Source organism: Pteronotus mesoamericanus, unplaced genomic scaffold (assembly GCF_021234165.1).
Source record: "Pteronotus mesoamericanus isolate MK-2021 breed Mesoamerican mustached bat unplaced genomic scaffold, CSHL_Meso_final contig_40, whole genome shotgun sequence".
Classification (NCBI taxonomy): Eukaryota; Metazoa; Chordata; class Mammalia; order Chiroptera; family Mormoopidae; genus Pteronotus; species Pteronotus mesoamericanus.
The window spans coordinates 8,259,501-8,277,377 of record NW_026555150.1 but is presented as its reverse complement, the minus strand read 5'-3'; positions in this window follow the sequence as shown (position 1 = coordinate 8,277,377).

Sequence of the window (17,877 nt, the reverse complement as noted above, 5' to 3'; positions counted from 1 at the left end):
ATTGAGGAAGACACAAATAAATGGAGGCATATGCCGTATTTATTAATTGGAAGAATTAACATCATTAAAATATACATACTACTCAAAACATTCTATAGATTCAAGGCAATTCCTATCAAGATACTATTGGTATATTTCCCAGAACTAGAACAGGTATTCCAAAAATGTATATGAAAGCAAAAAAGACCCCAAATAGCCTCAGCAATTCTGAGAAAGAAGAACAAAGTTAGAGGGATCACATTACCTGATATTAAACTATACTACAAGGCCACTGTAATCAAAACAGTCTGGTACAGGTATAAGAACAGATATATAGATCAATAGAACAGAATAGAGTCCAGAAATAAACCCATATCTCTATGGTCAATTGGTACTTGACAAAGGGGACATGAGCACACAATGGAGTAAAAATAGTCTCTTCAATAAAAGGTGTTAGAAGAACTGGAATGGTACATACAAAAAAATGAAACTAGACCATCAACTCACACTATACACAAGTATAAACTAAAAAAATGGATAAAAGATTTAAATATAAGCCATGAAACTATAAAAATCTTACAGGAAAACATAGGCAGTAAATTTCAGACATCTCATGTTATAATATTTTTCTGATATATCTCTTATAGCAAGGAAAATAAAAGAAAAATTAATCAAATGAGGCCACATCAAATTAATAAAATTCTGCATGGCTAAAGAAAACATAATAAAAATGAAAATGAAACCAACTGTATGGGAGAACATATGTGCCAATGATACATTGGACAAGAGTGTAGTCTCCAAATTATGTAGAAGACTCATATGACTCAAGACCAGGAAGAAAAATATTCCATTTAAAAATGGGCAAAGTGAATGAATAAACACTTCTCCAGGGAGGACATACAGATGGCCTATAGACATATGAAAAATGCTCAACATCACGAGCTATTGGAGAGATGCAAATTAAAATCACAATGAGATATTGCCTTATACCTGCCAGAATGGTGATCATTAATAAATCAACAAACAAGTGCTGGTGAGGATGTGGAGAAAAATGAACCCTAGTTCACTGTTGGTGAGAATGCAGACTGCACAGCCTCTGTGGAAAACATTGTTGATATTGTTAAAAAAATTAGCTGCCTTTTTGACCCAGCAATTCTGTTGCTGGTAATATACTCAAAGAATCCTTAAATACCAATTAAAAATAATTTATATACCCCTATGTTCATAGCAGCACTATTTACAATAGCTAAGTGCTTGAAACAGCCTATGTGCCAATCACAAAAAACTGTGGTACATTTACACAATGGAATACTACACAGCAAAAGGAAAGATGGATTTCCTACATTCTGTGGCAAATAGTTGGATCTGGAGACTGTTAAGCTAAGTAAAATAAGCAATTAGGTGAAAGACAAACACCATATGATATGACTTATAAGAGGAATCTAATAAATAAAATAAACTAATGAACCAAATAAAACCAGAGACATGGAGACATAGAACCAAATGACAGCTGTCAGAGGGGAAAAGGGAGAGGAATAATGGTGGAAAGAAATGGAAAAGATCGGTCAAACACATGTATGAATGAACCATGGACATGGTCAACAGTGTGGAGATCGACTGTAGGAGCGGGGGTTGGGCTGGGTGGAAGAGGGAAAAGATGAAACAATTGGACAATTGTAAGAGAATAAGAATAATTTAAAAAGTATAAAAAATGGAAAATGATTAAGTCAGAGCCATACACACACACACCCACACACAAAAAAATCTAAATATTATGGTATTTAGAAAAATATCATGCCCCAGATAAATATGGATAGTATAATTTTAGTGTTATAATGTTTAAAACAATAGAAAAAAATTAAGAAACTATTTAGGAATACAGGTATACTTATAGGAGATAACATTATTTAAACCTGGGGAAGCTATGGCTGATCTGAGAGATAAAAAAACTCTTCTTAAAAAGTGGCAGAATGATTAACAAAATGTTTAGGGTAGTAAATATCTTTGTTAAATGCATGGGGAGGCAATTTGGAAGGAACATGAAAGGATCTTCAATTATTGCTTCTGTATTCTTTAGTTTTGAAATTTTAAAAAGAATTATATGAGCAAAACATTCCTATCGTAAACACAGAAACAATACAGAAGAATATAAGATTATGATTAAAATTTTTTCTTCCTTATGCTCTACAATTCCATTTAAAAGAAGAAAGAATCACTGTCAAGAATTTGGGGTACATTCTTCTAGAGCAGTGGTCCTCAGCGTTGTCCCTAGACCAGTACCATGCTAACACCTGGGAACTTGTTAGAAATGCAAGTTATCTGGCCTCATCCTCGACCTACTGATTGAGAGACTGTGGAAGCGAGGCTGCACAATTTGTGTCTTAACAAGCCCACTGGTCGATATCAATCTGGTTGAATTATAATAGAATCATCTTAGAAAATCTGAAAAAATTACCAGAACCCAGTTTTTACCACCAGAGATTTTCTTTACAGATCCTCCAATAATATGTGTAAACAAAGTTGAGAGGTATTTGTCTAGGCTTTACATACTATATAGACATAATGTATATTATGTCTAAATATATATGTGTGTATATATATACATATGTATAAGTTAAGTGTGTGTGTGTGTGTGTATGAAATAAGCCAGCCAGAGAAAGATAAAACGATTAGGATCATATGGTCTCACTCATATGTGGACTCTAATGAACAAAATAAACTGACACAAAATAAAACCAGAGGCATGGATACAGGGAACAGACTGACAGATCTCAGATGGGAGAGGGGTGGTGGGGACTGGAGGAGATTGCCCTGGGAACATATATGCATAGCCCATGGATACAGACAATAATGCAGTGAAGGTGAGGGGGGACTTGGTGGAGGGGGGAAAGAGGGAAAAAGTGGGGACATCTGTAATAGTGTCAACAATAAAAATAATTTTTTAAAATATATATTACATACATAATACATGTTATGTATAAAGTGATCTAAGCTTTCTATATTACATATACGTATATTATTATGTAAATGTATGTGTAGTGTAGAAGGTCGAGACCAATGACTCATCCCTGTCCACATATTATATATTTTAATTATATGTGTAAATAGAGTCTTCTGCATCTTTCATTTTTTGTTAATAATATGTCAACAAATATAAATCTGTTTCATTTTTTAGAGCTGTGGTTCTTAACCAGGGTAGATTTTGCTCTACAGGTGACATTTAGTAATATCTGGAAACCTTTTTTTGTTGTTGTTGTTGCAACTAGTGGAGGTGCTACTAGCATTTAGAGGGTAGAGACTAGGGATGCTGCTAAATATCCTGCAAGTTAAAGGACAGCTTCCCACAAAAATGAATTATCTAATCCCAACCATCAGTAGTGCTGAGGTTGAGAAATCCTGTTTTAGAAGAATACATAGTGTTCCATTCTAAGATAGTAATAGATTTTATACTATATTCCCAATGTACTTTGGTTACTTCATTTAATACCCACATTTTATTTTTTATGCATAAAATGAGTTGATTTATTAATTAAATGCATCAATTCCAAATATCTGAAAGTAGTTATCTACCATGTTGCCTATTTATGAATTTTCATTAAAGTTGAACAAAATCCGTGTAAAATTTTTATTTCCAGACCAAAGTCTCATTGTACATATTAGAAATAATGCCTTACTTTTATAACAAAGATGTGTAAGTAAAAATGAATTATGCATTGTAAAACTATATGTTGCATCATATCTTCATCTGGATTATAATCTTCGGTTATATCAAAGTAAAAATGCTTTGAGTTCCCTCAAGAATGCAAACACAAACTTCATAGAGAATTATAAAACATGTGAACTAAATAAAGCTTTCCTTGTTCAGATGTTTTTCTTAACCATACTGAAAAATAAAAATGAGTAATATATGATGCATATTAAATACATTAATTTCTTTTCCCAATATCTTTTGTAAATATGATGAATTTTCATTTCCCAAAAATATTTTTAAAAGTGGTAGATAATGAAAAGATTTTCAGTCAGGATGAGTCTAATATTTATAGAAAAGACTTGTATATCCAAGTATTTCTTTCTTTGCTTCCACAAAAATGTTTCCTGAAATACAGAACGGAGAATTGAAAAATTAACTCTTAAAAAAAAAGTAATTCGTTAACTTATATTTTGGGTTTAAAAGGTAAAAGCTCTGCGTTAGCCCTGAAAAGATTGTACTTTCCTTTTTTTAAAATTTTATTTTAATTTGTTTTTTCAAATACATTTGTCTCTGCCTCCCCCGCACCACTTTCCCTTGCCCCCTCCCTCCTTCCCTCCCTCAGCTCTTGCCCTTTGGTTTTGTCCATGAGTCCTTGCTATATGTTCCTTGACTTTCCCCTTCCCTTCCCTTTTCCTGCACCCCTCCCTCCTTCCCTCTTGTCTCTGTTGATTTCTTTTCCTTTCAGTGTTGCTGGTCTTATTTTACTTGCATCTTTGTATTGTTGGTTAGGTTCCACTTATAGGTGAGATCATATGGTATTTGTCTTTCGCTCCCTGGCTTATTTCGCTTAGCATAATGCTCTCCAGTTCCATCCATGTTGTTGCGAAGTTTAGTAGTTCTTTTTTTCTTTCTGCTGTGTAGTATTCCATTGTGTATGTGTACCATCGTTTTTTGATCCAATCATCTACTGATGGGCATTTAGGCTGCTTCCAACACTTGGCTATTGTGAATTGTGCTGCTATGAACATTGGGGTGCATAGGTTCTTTTGTATTGGCGTTTTGGTGTTCTCAGGGCATAGTCCCAGCAGGGGAATCACTGGATCGAAAGGCAGTTCCATTTTCAGCTTTTTGAGGAAATTCCACACGGCTTTCCACAGTGGCTGCAACAGTCTGCATTCCCACCAACAGTGGACTAGGGTTCCCTTTTCTCCACAGCCTCGCCAGCACCTGTTGTTTGTTGATCTGTTTATGATGGCCATTCTGACTGGTGTGAGGTGGTACCTCACGGTGGTTTTGATCTGCATTTCTCTGGTGGCTAGTGATGCTGATCATCCTTTCAAATGCCTCTGGGCCCTCTGTATCTCCTCCTTGGAAAAGCATCTGCCCAGGTCCTTTGCCCATTTTTTGATTGGATCATTTGTCTTCTTGGAGTGGAGTCGAGTGAATTCTTTATCTTGGAGATCCAACCTCTATCTGATGTATCATTAGCGAATATATTTTCCCATAGGGTTGGCTCCCTTTTCATTTTGCTGATGTTTTCTTTAGCCGTGCAGAAGCTTCTTATTTTGATGAGGTCCCACTTGTTTATTCTTTCCTTTTTGCCCTTTGCTTTAGGAGACATATCAGTGAAAAAATTGCTGCATGGGATATCTGAGAGTTTCTTGCCAATGTTCTCCTCTAGGACTTTGATGGTGTTGCGACTTCTATTTAAGTCTTTTATCCATCTGGAGTTTATTTTTGTGTATGCTGTCAGCAGATGATCCAATTTCAATTTTTTGCATGGAGCCGTCCAGCTCTCCCAACACCATTTGTTGAAGAGGCTATAATTGCTCCATTTTATGCTTCTGCCCCCTTTGTCAAATATGAGATGTCGATAGAGACCTGGACTTATTTCTGTGCTTTCTATTCTGTTCCACTGGCCTATGGGTCTGTTCTTGTGCCAGTACCAGATTGTTTTGAGTAATACCCATATTTTATAAAGGAATTGAGAATATGTGAGTTATGCCTTGTCTCTCCACGTGCTTTCCCCAAAATTAGTAAAGTAAGATGCATGATTTTTGCTTCTTTTGTATTCCATCAGTAATAACACATTTCTGGTCATGTTAAAACTATTGAATAAAAGCTTGTTGAATTGAATTGAATAATCCTCAATCCCCACTGTATAGTCCAATTGTATTGTATTTGTCTCTGGTTTCTGTTAAACCCTTTAAATTGTTGGTGAAATTCTTTCTGTCAATAATAAATGGAATTAACTGTAGAGTCTCAGGGGTATTACAGAGTGAATGATTAAACATCATTGGCAAATAGTAAGCTGTCTGCTGTGACCTTTAAGTTTTTGGTATTTTGACTGATGGTCCCCTCTTTAGAGTTTAGTTAAGTTGTAAACAGAGAGACATGAGACTCACTGATGGGCCAGGCAGTCAAATACCAAATATAAAAAGGTCAGCATCAAGCTCTGCTTGCTGATATGACTCAGACTGGCTTGAAATTGGGTAGGCCTGTGACACTGTGGCTTTGAGCTATTGACTTAAAGGGAAAATGACAAATGATTCCATAGTAAATGGAATGGGGAAATATTCAGTTTAAATCCTATTGGAAGACTGAAAACTAGCTCTGACTGAAACTTAGGTAGATAATATGGAAAATTTATGTTTTGAAGCCTTTGTCTCGGGTGATGTTGTTTTCTTCTGTCTTTTTCTAAGATTTTTTTTTTTATCTTGCAAATACTTACCTCTCCCTCTGGTAACAGCAACCTTCTTGTCATGCTATTAAATGTAGAGCCCTTAAAAACTATTATAAAACTTTCTTGGAGTATGCTCTCTACTTCATTAATGTTTCTCATTTTTATCTTTTTACCTTTCTTTAGTCAAGTTATGAAAGCAAAGGAAATGTTCCTGGAGGAAATTAAAAGTGCTACTCCAGTGAACACATGGATAATAAGGAAGCAAAACATCCTAATGCTGATATAGAGAAAATTTTAGTGGTCTAGATAAAAGATTAAACCAGCCAGATTTCCTTAAGCCAAAGCCCAATCCAGAGCAAGGTCTTCCTTAACTCTCTTCAATTCTATGAAGGCTTACAGAGGTGAAGAAGCTGAAGAAAAATATAAATTTGAAGCTAACAGAGATTGGGTCATGAGGCTTATGAAGAAAAGCTATCTCCATATGTAAAAATGTAAGGTGAAGCAGCAAGTGATGATGTAGAAGCTATGGTAAGTTATTCAGAAGATCTAGTTAAGATAATAAATGAATTTGGCTACACTAAACAACAGATTTTCAATGTAGATGAAACAACCTTATATTAGAAGATGCCACCTAGAACTTAGAGAGAAGTCAAAGCCTGGCTTCAAAGCTTCAAAGAACAGACTGAATCTCTTAATTGGTAGCCAGTGCAGCTAGTGAATTTAAAGTGAAGCCAATGCTCTCTTACCATTATGAAAATCATAGAGCCCTTAAGAATGATGCTAAATCTATCCTTCCTATTCTCTGTAAGTGGAACAATGGAGCCAGGATGACAACACATCTGTTTACAACATGGTTTAATGAATATTTTAAGCCCAGTGTTGAGACTACTGCTAAGAAAAGATTCCTTTTAAAATAGTTCTGTTGATTGATAATACAGCTCGTCATCCAAGATCTGTGAAGGAGATATGCACAATAATATTAATGTTGTTTTCATGACTGCTAACATGACATCTATTCTGCAACACATAGATCATAAAATAATTTCAACTTTCAAGTTTTATCATTTAATAAATACATTCTGTAAGGCTACAGCCACCATAGATAGTGATTTTTCTGAAGGATCTTGGCAAATTCAATTGTAAAACTTTTGAAAAGAATTCACCATTATACATTACACTAAGAATATTTGTGATTCATGGGAAGAGGACAAAATATCAACAATAACAGGATTTTATTCCAACCCTTATAGATGACTTTTAGGGGTTCAAGATTTCAGTAGAGAAAGTAACTGCAGCTGTGTTGGAAATGGCATGAAAACCAGAATTAAAAGTGGAGCATGAACTCAGCATCGCTAGCCATCAGAGAAATGCAAATTAAAACCACAATAAGATATCATTTCACATCAATCAGAATGGCCAGTATAAACAAATAAGTGAACAACAAGTGCTAGTAAGGTTGTGGAGAAAAGGGAACCCTAGTACACTGGTGGTGAGAATGCAGACTGGTGCATCCACTGTGTAAAACAGTTCATAATTTCCCCAAAAAGCTCAAAATGGAACTGTCTTTTGACCCAGCAATTCCATTGCTGGGATTATACCCTATGAACCCCAAAACACCAATTCAAAAGAACCTATGTACCCCAATGTTCATAGCAGTGTTCTTTACAATAGCCAAGTGCTGGAAGCAGCCTAAGTGCCCATCAGTAAATGAGTGGATCAAAAAACTATGGTACATTTACACAATGGAATACTACAAAGCAGAAAGAAAGAAGGAGCTACTACCCTTTGTGACAGCATGGATGAAACTGGAAAGCATTATGCTAAGAGAAATAAGCCAGGGGGGTAATGACAAATACCACATGATCTCACCTATAAATGGAACCTAATCAACAAAACAAACAAGCAAGAAAAATATAACCAGCAGCATTGAAAGAAAACACAACCAACAGTAATGACAGAGGAAAAGGGTAGCGGGGAAACTAAGGGGAAGGGTCAAGGAACATGTATAAAGGACTCGTGGACAAAGCCAAAGTGTTGAAGGATTAAGGGTAAGAGGTGGGAGTGGGTGGGGCAGGGGAAAGTGGTAGTAGGAAAATGGAGACAAATTTATTTGAACAATAAAATAAAAGAAGTGGAGCATGAAGATGTGAAAGGATTGCTGCAATCTCATGACAAAACTTTAATGGAGAGATCCAAGATGGCAGAGGAGTAAGTGGAAGCTACACTACCTCCTTTTAGGACCAATCTGGAATTACAACTACATTGTAGGAAAATCATACTGAATAACCAACTGAACACTAGTTAGAGAGAAGTCTTAAAGCCAAGGACAGGCAGAAGAAACCCCTTCAGCACAATGAGACTGGAAGGGAGTGGGGAGGAGATGTGAGAGGACAGCAGCTGAAGTTCTGGAGGAATATTTCAGCAGCCAGTGGTTCCCCCTGAGAATTGTGGGGTCTCAACCCCAAGCTGGGGTCCCCAGCCTACAGAACCATAGCTGGAAAGTAACCCAGATAACATCCAGGTGTGAAAATGAGCAGGGTTTCTGTCTGCCAGGGAGAAATGGCTGGAGATGTAGAGAACCTCTTAAAGAGCCAACACAGAAAATCTTGTTTTGTGGCCACTTACCCTGACCTTCAGCAGAGGGCAGAGTGGAATAGAGATGCGATTTTTCAACAGAAACATTTCAGACCAGAAGGGAGTCACGTGAAATATTCAAGGTGATGAAAATCAATGAACAACAACCGAGGATATTGTGTACAGCTAGGCTATCATTTAAAATCAAAAGAGAAATAAGGAGCTTCCCAGACAAGTAAAAGCTAAAGGCGTTTGTTAACACCAAACCAGTACTGCAACAAATGTTAAAGGTCTTGCTTTAAGAAGAAGAAGAAAAAGGAAAGAAAAACAACCCAGAAAAACAGTCTAATAATGAAATGGCACTACATACATATCTATCAATAATCTCCTTAAATGTAAATGGCATAAATGCCACAACCAAAAGGCAGAGAGTAGCTGAATGAATGAGAAATCAAGACCCATGTATATGCTGCCTCCAGGCGACCCTTTTCAGATCAAAAGATACACACAGTCTAAAAGCAAAGAGATGGAAAAAAATATTTTATGCAAATGAAAAAGGGAAAAAAAACCTGGGGGTAGCAATACTTATATCTGAAAAAATAGAGTTTAAAACCAAGGCCAGAGACAAAGAAGGACACTGCATAGTGATAAAGGGAGCAATCCAACAAGAGGATATAAACCTAGTAAACATTTATACACACAACATAGTAACAGCTAAATATGTAAAACAAATCTTGATGGACATAAAGGAAGAGATTGACAAAAAATACAGTAACAGCTGGGGATTTTAACAGCCCACTGACTTCAATGGATAGATCTTCCAAGCAGAAAATCAAGGAGACACCAGCCTTAAACCACACACTAGGTCAAATGGATGTAATTGATATCTTCAGAGCATTTCATGCCAAAGCAGCAGAATATACATATTTTTCAAGTGCACATGGAATGTATTCTAGGATAGCCCACTTGTTAGGAAATAAAACAAGTTTCAATACATTTAAGAAGATTTAAATCATATCAAGAATCTTCTCTGACCACAATGCTGTAAAATTAAAAGTCAATCACAAGAAGAACACTGAAAAACATGCAAAGACATGGAAGCTAACTAACATATTTTTAAACAATGAATGGGTCAATAATGAGACCAAGGAAGAAATTCAAAGGTACCTAGAAAGAAATGAAAATGAGGACACAACAATTCAAAATCTATGAGACACTGGGAAAGCAATCTTAAGAGGGAAATTCAAAGCATTACAGGCCTATCTCAGAAAAGAAGAAAAAGCTCAAATACACAATCTAACTTTACACTAAAAGGAACTTTAGAAGGAACAACAAACCAATACCAAAGTGAGTAGAAGGAAGGAAATAATGAAGATCAGAGCGAAAAATAAATGGAGTCTAAAAAATGATATACAACATCAATGAATACAAGAGCTGGTTCTTTGCAAAGATAAACAAGATTGACAAACATTGACCAAACTCATCAAGAACAAAAGAGAAAGGACTAAAAAAAAAAAGAAAAAAATCAGAAATGAAAGAGGAGAAATAAAACTGACACCTAATAAATGTAAAGGATTGTAAGACAGTATTGTAAGAAACCATGTCAACAAACTGGACAACCTGAATGAAATGGAAAAATTCCTAGAAATATACAGTGTTCCAAAAACTAAAACAGGAAGAACCACAGTATCTTAATAGACAGATTACACCTAGTGAAATTGAAGCAGTAATAAAAAAACTCCAAAGAAACAAAAGGACTGCACCAGGTGACTTCACAGGTGAATTTTACCAAATATTCTGAGAACTTAGACCTCTCCTCAAACTATTTTATAAAATTCAAGAGGAGAGAAGGCTCCCAAATTCATTTTATGAGGCCAGCATTATCCTAATTCCAAAACCAGATAAAGACACTACAAAACTAGAAAATTATAGGCCTATATCCCTGATGAACATATATGCTAAAATTATCAACAAAATGTTACAAAACTGAATACAGCAATGCATCAAAAAGATCATACATCATGATCAAGTGAGATTTATTCTAAGAGTGAAAGTTTGGTACATTTGTAAATCAATAAATGTTATTCACCACATAAACTAAATGAAGGATAAATATCATATGATCATACAAATAAATGTGGGAAAAACATTTTTTTTAAATCCAACACCCATTTATGATCAAAACTCTCAGCAAAGTGGGAATAGAAGGGACATACCTAAACATAATAAAGGCCATACATAATAGACCCACTGACAGCAAATATTCAATGGTCAAAACCTACAAGCATTCCCCTTAAGATCAGCAACAAGGCAGGATTGTCCACTTTCTCCTCTCTTATTCAGGGTAGTACAGGAAGTCCTAGCCATAGCAACCAGACAAGAAGAAGAAGAAGTAAAAGGCATCCAAGTTGGAAAGGGAGTAATAAAACTGTAATTATTTGCAGATGACATGATACTGTGCTAGAAAATCCCAAAGATTGCATCAAGAAACTACAAGAATTGATAAATGAATTCAGCAAATTAGCAGGATACAAAATTAGTACACAGAAATCAGTTGGATTTTTATATGCCAACAATAAGATAACCGAAAGGGGATTAAGAAAAAATTTGATTTACAACTGATTCGAAAAGAATAAAATACCTAGGAATACACCTTACCAAGTATACTAAAGACCTGTACACAGAAAATCATAAGACACTGAAGAAAGAAACTGAGGAAGATACAAATAAGTGAAAGAACATTCTGTGTTCATGGATAGGAAGCTCAACATCATTAAAATATCCATACTACCCAAAGCGATCTAGAAATGCAACACAATTCCTATCAGGATTCCAATGACATATTTCACAGAAGTAGAACAAATATTTCACAAATTTATATGGAACCACAAAAGGCTCCACATAGCAACAGCTATCCTGAGAAAGAAAAACAAATTTGGAGGGTTCACATTACCTAATAAAAACTATCATATAAGGTCATAGTAATCAAAACAGCATAGTACTGGCATAGAAACAGACATATAGATCAATGGACCAAAATAGAGAGCCCAGAAATTACTCCACACCTTTATAGTCAATTAATATTCAGCAGAGGAAACAAAACATACAGTGGCCTAAAGATTATTTAATAAATGGAAATGGGAAAATTGGACAGGTGCATGCAGAAAAATGAAACTAGATCACCTTATACCACACACAATAATACATTCAAAGTGGATCAAAGCCTTAAATGTTAGATCTGAAAACATAAAAATTGTGGAAGAAAATGTAGGCAGCAAAATCTTGGACAATGCTTGTAGGATTTTTTTTTTATCAGACATATCTCCCTAGGCAAGGGAAACAAAAGAAAAAATAAACAAATGAGATTATATCAAACTAAAAAGTTTTTGCACAGGAAAGAAAATCATCAACAAGATAAAAAGACAACCCGAAGAATGGGAGAGCAGATTCACTGATACACCTGATAATAGGCTAATATCTAAAATTCGTAAAGTACTTACAAAATTCAACACCAAAAAACAAACAACTCAATTAAAAAATGGGCAAAGGACCTGAATAGACACTTCTCCAAAGAAGACATACAGGTGGGTCATGGACAAATGCAAAGATGCTCTATAGCACTGATCATCCAAGAAATGAAAATTAAAACCACACTGAGATACAATCTCACATCTGTCAGAATGGCTATCATCAAATCAGCAAACAATGAGTGCTGGTGTGGATGTGGAGAAAGGGGAACCCTTTTGCACTGTTGGTGGGAATACAGATTGATGCAGCCACTGTGGAAACTAGTATGGAGATATTTCAAAAAATTAAAAATGGATCTGCCTTTTGACCTAGCATTCCCACTTCTGGGAATGTATCTGAAGGAACCCAAAACAATAATTTGAAAGAACATAAGCACCCCTATGTTCATTGTAGCATTATTTACAAGTGCCAAAATATGGAATCAGCCCAAGTGCCTTTGAATAGATGAGTGGTTAAAACAATTATGGGACATTTATGCAATGGAATGCTACTCATCCATAAAAAAGAAGAAAATTTTACCCTTTGAGACAGTATGGATGGACCTGGAGAACATTATGCTAAGTAATATAAGCCAGTCAGAGAAAGACAGATACCATATAATTTCATTTATATGTGGAATCTATTGAACAAGCTGAGCAGGCAAAACAGAGGTAGATTCATAGATGCAGATTAGATGACATTTAGTGGACGGGGGGAGGTTAGGGGTGGAGGTCTTGAGCAAAAAGGAAAAAGGGCTCATGGACATGGAGAAAAATATGATGATTGCTTGGTGGAGGTGGATATAAAGGGATTGAATGGTAATGAAGAAATACAATAAAGATTAAATCAATCAATCACTCAATCACACCAAAGAAAAATCTTTAATAAATTAGTCATTACTTTCTATGGGTGAGCATAGTGGTTTCTTGAGATGGAATCTACTCCTGGTGAAGATGTTGTGAAGACTGCTGAAATAACAGCAAAGGATTTAGAATATTATATAAACTGAGTTATTAAAGTGGCTGCAGGATTTGAATGATTGATTGCAATTTTTGAAGAAGTTCTACTGGGGGTAAAATGCTGTCAAATGCCATTGCATGCTACCAAGAAATTATTCATTTTTTTAACCAAGAAGAGTCAGTTGATATGGCAAACTTCATTGTAGCCTTATTTTAAGAAATTGCCACAGCCACCTTAAACTTCAGCAACGAACACCATGATTAGTCAGCAGCTATCAACATTGAGGCAGGGTCCTCTACTAGTGAAAAAGTTAGGACTCTGAACGCTCAGATGATTATTACCATATTTTTAGCAATAAGGTATTTTTTAAATTAAGTTATGTGTATTGTAATAAAGTATTTATAATTAAGGTATTTGCATTATCTTGTAGCCATCATGCTATTTTACACTTAATAGACTACAGTGTAGTGTAAAATGAACCTTTAAATAATCTGGGAAATCAAAAAAATCATGTGATTAGATTTAGGGTGATATTTGCTTTATTGTGGTGGTCTGGAACCAAACCAGCAAACTTTCTGAGATCTGCCTGTACATCTATAGTAAAATGTATAAATAAAATTCAGTATATTACTAAAATAAAATACTATACAACAATGAACAAAAACTAAACACTACTACATAAAAATAATGACTTTTAGAAAATATTGTTATAAAAATCATTATAAACATTTTGGTTTAATGGAGTAGAGAATATATTGGAGAAGAAGAGATTATAAACAATTTCCTGGAAAAAGTTAAACTTGGTTTTTGATAGAAGAAGGGAATAACCACTTATTCAATATAAAATTAGCAAAATTTTTTCCTATTCTGTACATTGCTTTTCATTTTTCCATGCAAAAGCATTTAAGTTTGCTGTACACTTGTTTATTTTTATGTTTGTTGCTTTTGCTTTTGCTTTCATATGCAACAAATCATTACCAAGACAAAAATCAAAGAGCAACTTCCTTGTTTTCTTAAATAAAATTTTTTAATTTCTTTTCATTTATTTTTTTATTGTTCAAATTCATTTATCTCCATTTTCATTCCACCACTTTCCCTACCACCCCACCTCCCTCCCTCAATCTTTCTCCAGTTTGGATTTATCCATGGGTCTTCCACAGATGCTCCTTCCTTTCCCTATTACCGCCCTCCCACCTTCCTGCACATTACTGTCTGTTTCTTTTTTTATTTCAATGTTTCTGGTTATATTTTCCTTGCTTTTTTTTTTTGTTTTGATAATTAGGTTCCATTTATAGGTGAGATCATATGGTATTTGACCTTCACGCCGTGGATTACTTCACTTAGCATAATGCTCTCCAGTTCCATCCATGCTGTCCTAAATGATAGTAGTTCTTTTATTCTTTCTTTCTCCTGCATAGTATTCCATTCTGTAAATGTATGATAGTTTTTTGATCCACTCATTTACTGATGGGTACCTAGGCTGCTTCGAGCACTGGGGATTGTAAATTGTGATGCTATGAACATTGGGTGTATAAGTTCTTTTGATTAGTGTTTTGGGATTCTTAGGGTATAATGCCAGCAGTGGAATTGCTGGGTCAAAAGGCAGTTCCATTTTTAGATTTTTGAGTAAATTCCAAACTGTTTTCCACAGTGGCTGCACCAGTCTGCATTCCCACCAACAGTGTACTAGGGTTCCCTGTTCTCCACAACCTCGCCAGCACTCATTGTTTGTTGATTTGTTTATGATGGCCATTCTGACCAGTGTGAAAAGGTGTCTCATTGTGATTTTCATATGCATTTCTCTGATGGCTAGTGATCATGAGCATTCTTTCATATGTCTCTGGTCCCTGTGTATGTCCTCCTTAGAGGAGTTTCTGTTCAGGTCCTTTGCCCATTTTTTCATTGGATTGTTTGTCTTCCTGGAGAGGAGTCATGTGAGTTCTTTATATATTTTGGAGATCATAACCCTGTCTGAGATATCATTGACAAATATATTTTCCCATATGGATGGTTCCCTTTTCATTTTGCTTATATTTTCTTTAACCCTGCAGAAGCTTCTTATTTTGATGAAGGCCAATTTGTTTATTCTTTCCTTTATGTCCCTTGCTCTTGGGGACATATCTGTGAAAATATTACTGCGTGGGATATCTGAGAGTTTCCTACCAATGTTCTCCTCTAGGGCTTTTATGGTGTTGTGACTTATATTTATAAGTCATTTATCAATCTTGAGTTTATTTTTGTGTATGGTATCAACTGATGATCAAATTTCAATTTTTAGCATGTAGCTGTCCAGCTCTCCCAACACCATTTGTTGAAGAGACTCTATTTACTCCAGTTTATGCTTCTGCACACTTTGTTGAATATTAATTGACCATAAAGGCATGGGTTTATTTCTGGGTTCCCTATTCTGTTCCATTGATCTATGTGTTTGTTGTTATGCCACTATCAGACTGTTTTGATTACAGTGGCCTTGTAATATATTTTGATGTCAGGTATTGTGATCTCTCTTACTTTTTTCTTCTTTCTCAAAATTGCTGTAGCTATTCGGGGTCGTTCATGGTTTCACATAAATTTTTTCAATGTATGTTCTATGTGTGTGAATTATATCATTGGTATTTTAATAGGAATTGCATTGAATCTATAAATTGTTTTGGGTAGTATGGACATTTTGATGATGTTAATTCTTCCAATCCATGAACGCGATATATGTTACCATTTATTTGTGCCCTACTTAATTTCTTTCCTCAGTTTTGTATAGTTTTCTGCATACAAGTCTTTTACCTCCTTGGTTAAGTTTATCTCTAGGTACTTTATTTTTCTTGTTGCTATAGCAAAAGGGATCTTTATCCTGATTTCTGCTTCTGAGGCTTCATTGTTGGTGTACAATAATGCCTTTAATTTCTGAATATTGACTTTGTATCACGCTGTTTTGCTAAATTCATTTATTAAGTCATGTAGTTTTTTGGTGGACTCTATGGGGTTTTCCATGTACACTATCATGTCCTCTGCAAACAGTGATAGTTTTACTTCCTCCTTTCCAATTTTGATAGCTTTTATTTCTTTTTCTTGTCTGATCGCTGTACCTAGGACTATGTTGAATAGGAGTAGAGAAAGTGATCTTTTCTCTTAATCTTAATAGGAAAGCTTTTAGTTTTTGCCCATTGAGTAAGATGTTGGCTGTATGTTTTTCATATATGTCCATTACAATGATGAGGTATGTCCCCTTTATTCCCACTTTGCTAAGTGTTTTATTATAAATGGGTGCAGTAATTTATCAAATACTTTTTCCATATCTTTTGATGTGATCATGTGGTTTTTATCTTTCCTTTTGTTTATATATTACAGGCATTGATTTGTAAATATTGAACCATCCCTGCATCTCTGGGATGAATCTCACTTGATCATGTTGTATGATCTTTTTAATGCATTGCTAGATGGGGTTTGGCAATATTTTGTTGAAGATTTTAGTGTCTGTGTTCATCAGCGATATTATCCTTTAGTTTTCTTTCTTTGTTGTATCTTTATCTTGTTTTTGGAATAGGATGGTGCTAGCCTTATAAAAAGAGTTTGGGAGCCTTCCCTCTTCTTGGATTTTTTTGGAATAGTCTGAGAGTGACAGGAGCTAGCTCTACCTGAAATGTTTTGTAAAATTCTCCTGTGAAACCATCCAGTACAGGATTTTTGTATGCCAAGGGTGTTTTGATTACTGGTTCAATTTCACCAGCTGTTATTGGTCTATTCAGGCTTTCTGTTTCTTCTTCATTCACATTTGGAAGGTTATATTTTTTAGAAATTTGTCCATTTTATCCAGTTTTTCAAATTTCTTGGCATATAATTGTTCATAGTAATTTCTTACAATCCTTGGTATTTCTGTGGTATCAGTTGCTATTTCTCCTCTTTCATCTATTATTTATTTGTATCCTGTCCCTTTTTTTCTTGATGAGTCTGCTTAAAGGTTGTCGATTTTGTTTATCTTTTCAAGGAACCAGCTCTGGGATTTGTTGATCCTTTGAATTGTTCTTTTAGTCTCTATGTCATTCAATTCTACTCTGATCCTTATTATTTCCTTTTTTCTTCTTCCTATGGGCTTTGTTTGTTGTTGTCTTTCCATTTCTTGAAGCTGGAGGGTTAGGTGGTTCATTTGAAATGTTTCTAACTTTTTTAGATTGGACTGTATTGCTATGAACTTCCCTGTCAGGACTGCCTTCGCGATGTCCCATAAGGTTAGGACTGTTGTGTGTTCATTTTCATTTGTTTCCAGAAGCTTTTTGATTTCTTCTTTGATCTCATTATTGACCCATTCATTTGTTAATAGTGTGTTATTCTGTCTCCATGAATTTGAATGTCTTTGAGTTTTTTCCTTGAGGTTGGTTTGTAGTTTCAAGCCCTTGTGGTATGAGAAATTGCTTGTTATGATTTCGATTTTCCTGATTTTTTTGAGGCTTGTTTTGCATCCTATCATGTGATCTATCTTTGAAAACAT